At 39.5% G+C, this 13587-nt stretch overlaps 1 protein-coding gene across 1 annotated transcript in view; it reads right to left on the reverse strand.

The window, feature by feature from the left end:
• mgat4c (mgat4 family member C) overlaps positions 1-12777 on the reverse strand; it is a 190263-nt gene extending 177486 nt beyond the window's left edge. Inside the window, exon 1 of the mRNA XM_064929330.1 lies at positions 12419-12777. The gene's annotated coding sequence lies outside the window, so the exon portion shown is untranslated. The remainder of the gene's footprint in view (positions 1-12418) is intronic.
• Between the last annotated feature and the right edge of the window lie 810 nt (positions 12778-13587).

Genomic DNA, 13587 nt, shown 5'->3' on the forward strand with positions numbered 1-13587 from the left:
AAACTGTTTCAGTCTTCCAGAGATTTGAGACTGGGACGGAGGTTCACCTTCCAGCAGGACAATGACCCTAAGCATCCTTCTAAAGCAACACTTGAGTGGTTTAAGGGGAAACATTTAAATGTCTTGGAATGGCCTAGTCAAAGCCCAGACCTCAATCCAATTGATAATCTGTGGTATGACTTAAAGATTGCTGTACACCATCGGAATCCATCCAACTTGAAGGATCTAGAGCAGTGGCTAGATGTGCCAAGCTTATAGAGACATACCCCAAGAGACTTGCAGCTGTAATTGCTGCAAAAGGTGGCTCTACAAAGTATTGACTTTAGGGGGGTGAATAGTTATGTACGCTCAAGTTTTCTGTTTTTTTGTCTTATGTCTTGTTTGTTTAAAAAAAAAAACATGTTTTGCATCTTCAAAGTGTGGAGGCATTTTGTGTAAATTAAATGATACAACCCCCCCCCCAAAAAATCTATTTTAATTCCAAGTTATGAGGCAACAAAATAGGAAAAATGCCAAGGGGGGGTGAATATTTCCACAAGCCACTATATGTGAAGTTTGTTGGTTGGGGGGATGGGATGGGAGGTTGGGGGTGGAGGCCTACTTCTTTTTTGTTTTCTTTTCAAGTTCATACTAAATACTGAATTCATTATTATCAATACTTTGTAATTATGCACCTTTTGTAATGTTTATTTTTTTAATTCTCTTCTTGTGGTCTTCTTTATCTGAGTGGCAGCCCACAGGTACAATGAGTGAAATAATGAAAAAAATGGAACAGTATGAAATTATATTAATCATTTCAACACCCCTCATTTTGACGTCACCACAAACCACTTCAATGACAGCAGTCTCAGACTGTAGGGTACACAATAGGCCTGCGGAAGAATTCAGTTTGTCATCAGGCAAATAAGATACTCAAGAAAAGGAAAAACATTGTAAATGTAATTTTAAAAATAAATGTGTCTCTATGAAATATATTGATTGGTCATTTGTCTGGTCTCCATAAGTCAGCAGTCTTGTTTATAGCATTATGGATCTATTGTAGGATATAATTACCCTCTGTGATGCATACAAGACTTTGGTAAAGACCTGACATCAATAAAAGAAAAAGCCTTGAAAGAAGCAACATAAAACAGTTCCTCCAATATCCAATTCACTTTTACGCCTCTGTCTCAGAGGAGAAAATAATTGGGTAGAAATAATTGTTTCCCTGACAGCTACTGCTGGAGTGCTCTAGGGTAGCATAGCCTTGCCTTGAATTAACTAGCCATGCAAATCTCATGCATGGTGTGTCAATGCTATAGTAATTATTTCCCTGAGGTGTAAACGTCAGTGGCAAGGGAAGTGTATGCATTTCATGTCATTAATGTATTTAATAATTATCGTGACTACCTATCAGGCCTGGGTTCAAGTACTATTTCAAATATCTCAATTACTTTCACATACATTCCGAAGTAAGTATTCAGATTACCTTTATTGGAAAAATCAAGTAGTTGAATAATACAATGTATTTGGAAATACACTTGGAAAGTATTTGAAAATACTCACATACACTGACTAAAATACACTGCCATACATTTAACCCAGGTATTTGAAAATAGTATTTCAAATAAGTTTTTGAAAATTATTTTTAAATACAATTTGGAAGACAATTTAAACATTATTTTTTATTTTTTTACAAATAACCATGCAAACATTCCAATAAAAGTACTTGAAAATACTAAAATACACAGAAAAAAGTATTTAAAATAACAAATACTCAAATACAGATGTATTTAAACGCAGGTCTGCTACCTATATGAAAACGTGGAGCGAGCTTACTATTAGATCAGGTAGCCTTTTTTATATGTTCCATGACAACTAGAGCTGGGACGATAAACCAAAAATGATTGACACTGACCACACCAACGACTTATCGTGGACATTTTGTTGATATAATTAATTACTATAAATCACCTACAGCATAGGGCTGGGGTTGGGGGGGGGTTGGGGGATGGGATGGGAGGTTGGGGTTGGAGGCCCACTTATTTCTTGTTTTCTTTTCCTGTTTATACTGAAATTATTATTATTTAAACTCTAAAAAATTATCAGAATAATCAATATTTTGTAATTATGCACCTTTTGTAATGTTTTTTTATTTTCTCTTCTTGTTGTCTTCTTCTGAGTGGCAGCCCACAGGTACAATGTATGAAATAATGAAGAAAACAAATATGGTGTCACGCCCTGACCATAGAGAGGCCTTGGCTCGTTATGGTGTAGTAGGTCAAGGTGTGACTAGGGGGTGTTCTAGGTTATATATTTCTATGTTGGTGCTCTTGGTATGGTTCCCAATTAGAGGCAGCTGATGTCCGTTGTCTCTAATTGGGGATCATACTTAAGGGTTCCCTGTTCCCACCTGCTTTGTGGGATATTGTTTTTGAGTGAGTGCATGCTGCATCTCAGTACTGCACGGTCATTGTTTGTTTCTTGGTTTGTTTTTAAGTTTCACTAAAAATAAAGATGTGGAACTCCAATCACGGTCTGCCTCTCCACACGATCGTGACATATGGATTTAATATGAAATTATATGAATTTAAATATTGTACCTGTAACCCCGCATGACAGAAATGTAGGAATTCAAAAAGCATTCAAATAGCTTTTTTTGGCAAAAAATATATGCCTACTATGCTTATCATATAATTAGATTACACTCAATAGGGACAATCAAGTGCATGAGAGCAATTCAGACATGAATGTATGAAGCAGCTGTTTGGCTTGCAGTCATTTCCAGGTCAGATGAGTATGGGGTTTGGGCACCTGCGTTGTCTGAAATGCCTGGTAATAAATTAGTGACGACAATTCGCAGCTCCGGTTGCAGGTGCAACATTCCTCCTGTTTTGAATGGACTTTCCCAAGGCACCTTGTACTACTGTTGACTGTTGTGATAATGCTATTGTCTCTTTGAGTTCAAAATTGTAATTGTGTACAAGTTGCCAGCTCATTATTGGAAAAATAATTTTCCTGAAGTCGTTAGAGGCACTATTTTTTCACAAAGTGCAATAGTAGATCTTATCTGTATTGCGTGGCACTATAGCTTAGGGGGTGTGTCCAAAACATATTTTGGGGTATTTTCACGAGGGATATAAAAACACAATATTTTGTGGTGGAGTAAAGAAATGCTGTGATATGAAGAGACACATCTATTTTAAAAACTTGAGTGAGAGAGCAACAATTACGGTTCCTACCTTCTGGTCTGCATCTGTCACGTCAAGCTCTGTGCCCTTGGCCTGATGATCAAAGCCTCTACTCTAGTGTCATAAACAGCTGGCGTGATAGGGGGTGGGGGGTTGATGCCTTCATAAATAAGCTATTTCAACTATCCTCCCCATACACATGCACACACACACCCATGCAGGCACACACACACACCCCACCGTTAACAAACACATGAAGAGTTTAGGTCTTTGTTCTTTGTTTCCACTGTCATTGACATACATTTAATGGAGGATTCTGTGTCTTCTCATCTTTGATTCCTTTGGCACTTTCATGCTGCTTACAAGCACCACATTACCCATCATTATCATCTCCACCATGCTCACTCCACTGCAGACAACTACTGGTTTCTCAAAGATCCCTCTAAGGAGCCATGAGCATTAATTGCAATCTCCACCATTGGCTCAATGGTACTCAGTTCCATTATATAATCCATAGCCTCCCTCCTTTGCTGTGTGCTATTGTTTGTGCCGGCTATGTTGAATATTATTCATCCCTCACTGTGGACCGTTTACTTTAGCTGTTTGCAAATGGCAGCGGATTCCCTACATAGTGCACTATACTTTTGACCAGAGCTCCAGGAGCGCTCGACAATGGTGACCCTGGCTGTGACCCCACTCCCTGCGGGTGTCTCAGGGGGAGTTGGGATATGCAAGAAACACATTTCCATTCCATTATTATTATTATCTCTCACTATACTACAGCCAAGTCCTTTCATGTATCTGCCAATATCCTCCCCCCTGAAGGCTGAATGACATAATGCCTCAATAACACAGTGTCTTTTGTAGTATAAACTCTACGGGCGTAACGATACACCTATTGGTACCAAACTGTTCAGTACAGGGAACTCGGTTTGGTCCGCACTGTGAACGCAAATGAATACATTAAAACATATATTTTAAAAAAAATTGGCAAAGCCTACGCTGTGCTGTATGCCGCTTGATGAAATCTGAATTAGTGTTTATAGCCGTGGATATGCGCCTATTCTCAGTGATTGAGAATAGACGGTTTTAGCACCTTGTGAAGGTGGTAGAGCCACGTTACAAACTTCCCTCTCACACCAATTTCAGCAAACAGGTAGTACCTGCTCAATATAAGCAAGCCAAAGCCAAAGTTTTCAATGAATTGGCCAATGTACCCTATGGTGCGCTTACTGCAGATGGTGGACCTCCAGGGCTACAGAGAGCTACTTAACAGTGACAGCCCCATCACATTACCCCGGAGTGGGAGATGAAAAATACTGTGCTATATACACACCGCCTTTATGAGAGTCACACACCTGTGAATATTTTTCTCTTTGTTTACATTTTGACTTTACACACATATTGCACTTTATTTTAGTGTTTTTTTTAATGAGTAATCGTGTGTTTTCACAATCAGGAATACCAACACTTTGTATTTTCTTAAATAAACAAAAATTAACTCCAGTAACTGTTGTCATTTCATTTTCACAGCAGTACCGAAAGTGAACTGAACTGTGACCCCAAAACCGCAATACATAATTTAACCGTGGGCTTGGAGAATTGTTACATCCCTAATAAACGCATCAAAATCAAGATTCAGATTACAGTTCATATAACCTGGATGTTAAAAGACAGCGAAGGCACTTTTCTCTTCAAGGATGGAAGTGCATTTTGGTCCTGCAGACCCCTCTGGACATAAATGATAGATATGCAACATATGCATTCAAAAGGGATATTATTTTATCAGGTTTGAAGTTATAGTTACTGTATAGCCTACAAGTTGCATAAATAATACACAGAGAATTTATAGTACTACAGGTTAATTGGTAAATCAATCCAAAGAGCATAAATGTATGCACATAATGGGAATTATTATGACATTTTGAAACTACTCATCTAAGATACTATATTTAGCCCCATGTGATGATAGGGGAGAGTGGGATAAATGTAGTCTTTTTTAAATTCTGCATCCCTCCATCAAGGGAAATATAGTATTCTCTCTAACAAAGATATCTTCATGTATTTCCGGATGTTGTGTTTCCCTATAAATAATCAGAATTAATGTAAACATAACCGTTTTGAAAACATAGCTGTCCAAAAAAAGTGGTCTCCTGGCACCGTGTGTGAGGTAAGTTGGACAGGGTAAGTTAAGCTGCCTACACATTTCTGTACTGAATTAAATATTACCACTAAAACCAAGTCTATCTTTATTTCCCAAACAGAATTCAACACAATCACAATTGTTTTATTGTCTTTTAATCATTTTAAGTATATTTTAACACAGGCTTAACACCTAACAAACAATGTACTTTTTGTAACACCTTTAAAAAGCAACAAATCCCTTTGAAAATGGCCTGTGTGGTATTGATTTGAGGCAGAAACTGTTATTCTAGTGTCAAAATGTACTACAAAGGGTAAATAACATAACTTGGGCCATAAAGTCAGTCTGGTCTAAAACGGAGTTTGGAACATCTGTGTGTCAAAACGGGTAGTTTATTTGACAATGACCATTTGCCCACTGACATGAACAGCTGTGGTGATTGCTCTCTATCAAATAGCATAGAGAGTGAGTCAGACGTGCCCAGCAGGTCCGACTTTATTTACTTGAGAAATACTGAACCAAACAACTTACAGTAGGTTGATATAAAATTGCACAACCAAAACATCCTCGGCAAAAACGTCAAAATGTATTACAGATTTCTTGAGTTATCTTAGATTCATTCTGGGGATTTTGAGGAAGTGAAATAGGCTTCCACGTCTACAGCGTATCATGGGGTACAAACATCAATAACGAAATGTGGAATCAGTCAGGAAATACACATCCAAGACTGAAATCTTGTTTTTCGAATGAGCAACAGAAAAACACATGCCAATCGGAATGTTCAGTGGCTCTTTAACATAGGCTAGGCCCTGTTGTTACCTCATATCCCAGCGATAATGCCTTGCATTGTGCCTGGGAAGAAAACACTTCAATTTGCTTAACTTGCCATTGGCTCAACCATTGGCTCAACTTTCCCCAAGGCAAACATTTTGTCTATATTAGCCCATACAGTTACAAGGTTTCACTATCATGCTAGGTTTAGGACCTCATATTGAAGCTTATAGAGACCCCAACTGATGTATAAAACTATCTTAAAATTATCTCTAACACAATAAATTAATTTGACTTGGTGAAAATCTGTTTTTTGGACCTTACTTCACACTTTTTCCATGTGGTTTGTTCCTTCACAAACTCCATGAAACGAAGATTTCTTCCTAAACATTTGGTCAAATAATTAATTTTGTATATGGTTTCCCAGAAACATACTATTTTGACTCAAATGAACCCCCTCTCCCCCAATGTAAAGTGAAAACCTAGCTATAACCGCTTCAAAATACATTTTTATTTTTTTATTTAACCTTTATTGAAGTGCTTCAAAAGAAACACAACTGTGTGAGATTATAACAGCAGTTAAACTGTGCCAAGACTACTTCAGCACGTTGTCTCTCATTGATTATATGGTTACAGAAATGGACATTGTATTGCTAATGCAGCCAGCGAGTGCGGCAGGTAACCAACTAAATGATTGACACAGCAAGATGCAGAAATGAACAATGGAAAACGGCGGGCTGCCAAAGGCAACCCACACAAACGAGTGGCTGGAGATGCTATTAAATAAAGAGTGAATCACTTAAAATGAGTGAGTGCTTGACATTTTTTGACAAATGTATTTAGCGTCTCTCCTTACAGTACCCTCTGCCATCAACGATGCCATCTGTGACTCACAGCACATTACATTATAACGATGGTTAAAGAGCACAAGCTTCAGAACATGAACTTTTCCTCATGACAATAGCAATAAAATCAGATTTTAAAAAAAACGACACCTTACGGTACAGTAGGAACTGTGGAGACACACACACGCACGCACACACACACGCACGCACGCACGCACGCACGCACGCACGCACACACACACACACACACACACACACACACACACAGGCACAGACACAGACACACGCATACACACACATGATAACATACGCATTATACACACAAGTACACATGGATTTTGCGTTGTAGATACAGTATGTGGTAGTAGAATAGTGTTGTGAAATCTGTTGTGAAGTGTAATGTAATGTTTTTATTTGTATATAACTGCCTTCATTTTGCTGGAGCCAAGGAAGAGAAGCTGCTGCCTTGGCAGGAACTAATGGGGATCCATAATAAACCCCAGGAAGAGTAGCTGCTGCCTTGACAGGAACTAATGGGGATCCATAATAAACCCCAGGAAGAGAAGCTGCTGCCTTGGCAGGAAATAATGGGGATCCATAATAAACCCCAGGAAGAGTAGCTGCTGCCTTGGCAGGAACTAATGGGGATCCATAATAAACCCCAGGAAGAGTAGCTGCTGCCTTGGCAGGAACTAATGGGGATGCATAATAAACCCCAGGAAGAGTAGCTGCTGCCTTGGCAGGAACTAATGGGGATCCATAATAAACCCCAGGAAGAGAAGCTGCTGCCTTGGCAGGAAATAATGGGGATCCATAATAAACCCCAGGAAGAGAAGCTGCTGCCTTGGCAGGAAATAATGGGGATCCATAATAAACCCCAGGAAGAGTAGCTGCTGCCTTGGCAGGAACTAATGGGGATCCATAATAAACCCCAGGAAGAGTAGCTGCTGCCTTGGCAGGAACTAATGGGGATCCATAATAAACCCAGGGGAAGAGTAGCTGCTGCCTTGGCAGGAACTAATGGGGATCCATAATAAACCCCAGGAAGAGTTGCTGCTGCCTTGGCAGGAACTAATGGGGATCCATAATAAACCCCAGGAAGAGTTGCTGCTGCCTTGGCAGGAACTAATGGGGATCCATAATAAACCCAGAGGAGGAGTAGCTGCTGCCTTGGAAGGAACTAATGGGAATCCATAATAAATACAAATACAAATCAGATCAAGAGTAGCTGCTGCCTTGGCAGGAACTAATGGGGATCCATAATAAACCCCAGGAAGAGTAGCTGCTGCCTTGGCAGGAACTAATGGGGATCCATAATAAACCCCAGGAAGAGTTGCTGCTGCCTTGGCAGGAACTAATGGGGATCCATAATAAACCCCAGGAAGAGTTGCTGCTGCCTTGGCAGGAACTAATGGGGATCCATAATAAATACAAATACAAATCAGATCAATTCAGCAATGCCTCGCCAGTGTTCAACAAGATGCCTCTATGATGATTTTTAACAGCAAATAATGAGAACATTTGGCCACCATCTCTGTGTCCTGATATTTTACATAGTATAGTTTGTTTTATTGAGAATCTTTTATTTTAGCTTCAAGTTCAAAATCTCAGACTGCCAAGTGAAAGGTGAAATGATCGGTCGAGCAAAAAGAATCAACCTGTGCCTCTCAATTCCTTGTAGACATTGTGGTAATTCCCCAACACCAGCAGTTTGACAATCACAGGCCCTCCTATTAAATGTTCAGTGTATTAAAAACAGACATCTAATTATCATTCTCTCAATGGGAATGTCTTGGACTAGCATGCTGTTAATTTGTCTGTCAACCGATATCAACAAACCCCCTTTTGATGTCAAACTGCAGAATAAAGGAACTTTATGGGGCGATAAACACTTGACGGTTTATGGAATGTCTCTAACACTATAGCAGCTCCTAGATAATTGCTTCTATCTGTTTTACGGAAACAAAAGAAATGTCACTTGGCTCACACCTTGTTACACCTTGTCACTCAGAACTTAATTTTGAGATATCTGAAAACATGAGGCCAACAAGTTTGAAAATAGGGTGTAAAAGCGGGAATAAGGGCTTGAATTTAAAGGGTAATTCAAAAGGATACCCTTTGAAAGAAAATACCATTTGTGGCAGTAACTACACAGTGGAATAAAATTGCTACCTACATGAAAAGCCCATTTGATGAAAAAGTGTTTGTTTTTTTCAATTCAAAATCTTGTATCTAGGGATGCAGCTTTGGGGGCCATCACACATCTCCACTCAAAACTAAAATCTCAAATCTTGAGTAAACACTGCAAGCAGGGCAGACAAAAGCACTGGTGGCAACACGAGGAAGGGCATACATACAGCCGGTTCTTTTTCGATTTCTACCTCTTTTATAAACATGTAATTCAAGCCCTGCATCAGCATGATGCTTAGTGAACCAGTTAAGCACTCGGCGGCCATCAGAGCTGCATCTCTGATCCCACCGAGATGGGAGCTAGATCCATGCCTAGAGTGTTAAGAGCCCAAATGGCACCCTATCCCCTATATAAAGAGGGTCCTGGTCAAAAGTAGTGCACTAAATAGAGACTATGGTGCCATTTGGGACGCATCCTTGCTTTCCACTGCTAATCTTGGCATTGGTGCTTGACTTACTGTAGTAATCCTGCTTAACATGGCAGAGTCCACACAGACACAGTCCATTCATTCATACAGTCTGTCAGCAGCTGGCTCTAAGGCCTCTTTACACAGGCTGTGTGTCCCAAATGGCATAAGTTCCCCTATATAGTGCACTGCTTTTGACCAAAAGTGCACTTTATGGGGAATAGGGTGTCATTTGGGACGGCCGCAGCAGTGACTGGATGCACAGAAACAGGAGGTGCAGCCAGAAATCCACTTTCACCGTCACAGACAGTCTTCATTTGTCAATGATTACGCCTCACAGTCTCACATCCTTACTGTCACAGTAAGCTTGATGGCTTCCACACAGACACCGCAAGGCCGACTAGATATTCATTGGCCCCTCTGACCTTATCCTCCTCGGATAATCATAGTGGCAAGCCAACGGAAAGACATTATAAGGAAACTGCTCTTGACAATTATTTGTGGCATTTGTCTAACCTTTCACAGAAAGATGCGAAAGATACTGGAGATGCTGCCTGCCTAGTTCATCTAGATGGCCGCTCAGATGACTCACACACTGTCTATGAACCCTTTGACAGTCAACAATTAAGAATATGTAGAACAAAATGTCAGTCTTGATTATTTTATTTTTAGAAACACACATTTAACATGCCGTTATGAAATTTGCTAAACTGAAAAGAGAAGAAACTGAAACCTTTAGATTTGAAGTATACATGTAATGTGAGTATAAGTTCTGTTAATCAGAGGTTCTCAACCTGGGGGGTACTTGGCCTATCCACAGGGGGTACTTAGGAAGACTCAACATAGACCTGTTTGTAAAATGCAAATGAGGTGGTACCCTGGGAAGTGCAAAATGCAATCGGGAGTGGGGCTGCACAATTAATCGAATTCACATCGAAATTACAATATTAAAGTGCAATATACATATCACAAGAGATATCAATTTCAAATTCTTTTGAAACGCCACGTCCATTTTTACAGTTGACTATGTCTGCGTGTAACATCAGTTGTTATAGTTTACTCTGTCTGCTGTAACGTCAGTTGTTATAGTTTACTCTGTCTGCTGTAACGTCAGTTGTTATAGTTTACTCTGTCTGCTGTAACGTCTGTTTTTATAGTTTACTCTGTCTGCGTGTAACGTCAGTTGTTATAGTTTACTCTGTCTGCTGTAACGTCAGTTTTTATAGTTTACTCTGTCTGCGTGTAACATCAGTTTTTATAGTTTACTCTGTCTGCTGTAACGTCAGTTTTTATAGTTTACTCTGTCTGCTGTAACGTCAGTTTTTATAGTTTACTCTGTCTGCGTGTAACGTCAGTTTTTATAGTTTACTCTGTCTGCTGTAACGTCAGTTTTTATAGTTTACTGAGTGTTTATGACATCTCAGTGTACGTTTGCATGCTGTTCTGTTAGGTCAAATGCAGTCAACAGCCTGTTCCAAACAAAAACAATGCTGCCTTCCACTTTGCTTCTTAATATAAATCATTTTGTCTCTAGGATTCCAAAATATATTGGGGGGGGGGGGGGGTACAGTAAGCTAAAATGTTTGAGAACCATTGTACATTTTGGAGAGTGGGAAAAAAAACATGGATAGTTGACTGGTTACACAATTTCAGTCTAGTAAGGAATTAGGGATCAGACACACCAACAGTGTTTGCTGGCCGAGAGTACTAAGCACCTCTGAACGCAATGTGCAAACCGAGTGCTCACCGATTTTACGTGTAGAATCACCTGAAAATGTCGGCAGTCAGACAGCGTGTGGCCCCCTAAAACACAGCGCCCTGAATGATCGGCAGACGAACGCTAGAATCAGTGCTATGTGTGTGAGCCTGTAAAATTCTAGTCAAGAGGCAACTAAGTATAAGACCAGGTGAAGGGCGTGTATCAAGGACCTTAGAAAAGCTTCCATTTAACGATGTTGTTAGAAATTGTTGTAAATTCTCGTGTTTATGTAGCAGATGAATAATAATAGGCTAAGAGAGCATTATGACACAATTATAACAGAACACATATATTGTAATGTAATACTTGTGATACTGCTCTATTAAAGGTTTTAATGATCTGTTATTGATTTTTGGTATGTGAATTCAGATGAATTAATTTAGTTAACCTTACTCAGTGTGTCTTAGTAATAAAAAAAAGTAGTTTCATCACGATGCAACACCCGTCACAGTGACCCCTGATGATGAGCCACACGCAGTCTGCAGCCAACAGAATCCAGAGCTGCTGCTGCACAGTAATGAGTAGCTGTTTGGCCACAGGCCCCTTAGATGAGCCATGGTGCTGTCACTCTCACCACCCCAGGACACAAGCTGTTCTACAGAATTAGGAAAATTCCAGCAACTACTACTAGCTATTACAGCAACTACTACAAGCTACTACAGCAATGTATGAACTACTATTTAGATATGAGGACTACAGCAATGGATGTGTTTTGTTTTGTGTTACATGTGTGCCCTCTGCAGTTTATTCAACAATAATAGCCTATCTCAAAGTTAGACATTCTTGACTCCTGTCAATCTAACATTGTTGAATGAAGTAGGTTGCTTCTTTTTGGAATCTAACTGTATTTATACGCTGAAGTGAAGGTTATTATAGGCTAACCTACTGCAACTGTATTTACAGTAGATGTGGGCTATTCCTCAGGATAACCTTAAAAGCATGGGCAAGAGGCCAAGTTTGTAGTATTTGTGTGTAGGCTAACATACTTTATGTGTAGACCAGTGAAATAACGTCTTACATTCTTGCTTGGGCTATGTATCTACAGTAAAGCTCCACATCCATAACATTGCCAATCTTAAAAACATTGCAGATATTACTGTATACGAAATATGTAAAAAAAATAGGTTACTCACGTCAAAACATAATGTCGTCGTTTTACCCCGCGGAGTATGTTGTCATGCTTTACTTCTCTGCAAACGCATCTAATGAAACCGTCGAGTGCTCGCTTTACGGTAGCCCTACAACTCTGCTACAGTCAGTCTTCAGCTCTTGAATTCTTTGCTGCCGTAGAAGCGCCGATCGACCTGTCCCGAGTGTCTAAGGGTTCTCTTCCCTCTCAGATGAAGGAATTCTAGAAATATACAATATATGAAACCTTAATACAACAGTTGCATCACTACATGTATGGAGGGGCTGCGTATTGTCTCGCTCTCCTCCCTTCGACTGCAAGGAGACTGGAGGCAGCGCGTGGACCAGTGATGCTTAACGCGCCCAGATTGGAGAATATGGTAACTGTCTATCTCATCCTATGTCGCGAACAGTATCCATAAACCAGCTGTGTAAACTATAAAGCTTTACGAATACGTTTACATCTACTATTATATTGAACATATTACAAGGTTTGCTTGCTTTAATGATCTTTTTCAAAAAACATTTTCATTGATAAATAATTGATAAATTATGTATTAAATAATTAATAAATGTAGGCCTATTAATTTCAAAACATTTTTAATACGGTGTGCCAACAATGAGTCATTTTGCATTCCAACATTGTAAACCTTGTTGCATGATGAGAGGCTTGGGGACTTTAATTATAATGGAAAACATGCATTAATGATTTAATTCCAGACATTTGTATTTGAATTTGTATTTATTAGGGATCCCTATTAGCAGCAGCTACTCTTCCTGGGGTCCAAACACATTAAGACACATGACATATAAAACAGTACATCATATAACATTATTACACCACTACATATCTACAATACAAAATGTATAATACCACCATACAACAATATTACAATGTAAGTGTGTGTATAGTGTGTTATCATGTGTGTGTGTATGCATGTTGTCTGTGCCTATATTTATGTTGCTTCACAGTCCCTGCTGTTCTATAAGGTGTATTTTTACCAGTTTTTTAAATCTGACTCTACTGCTTGCATCAGTTACCTGATGTGGAATAGAATTCCATCTCGTCATGGCTCTATGTAGTACTGTGCGCCACCCAAGGTTTGTTCTGGACCAGGGGATTGTGAAGAGACCTCTGGTGACATGTCTTGTGGGGTATGCATTGGTGTCCGAG

This window comes from Oncorhynchus masou, chromosome 22, assembly GCF_036934945.1.
Source record: "Oncorhynchus masou masou isolate Uvic2021 chromosome 22, UVic_Omas_1.1, whole genome shotgun sequence".
Classification (NCBI taxonomy): domain Eukaryota; kingdom Metazoa; phylum Chordata; class Actinopteri; order Salmoniformes; family Salmonidae; genus Oncorhynchus; species Oncorhynchus masou.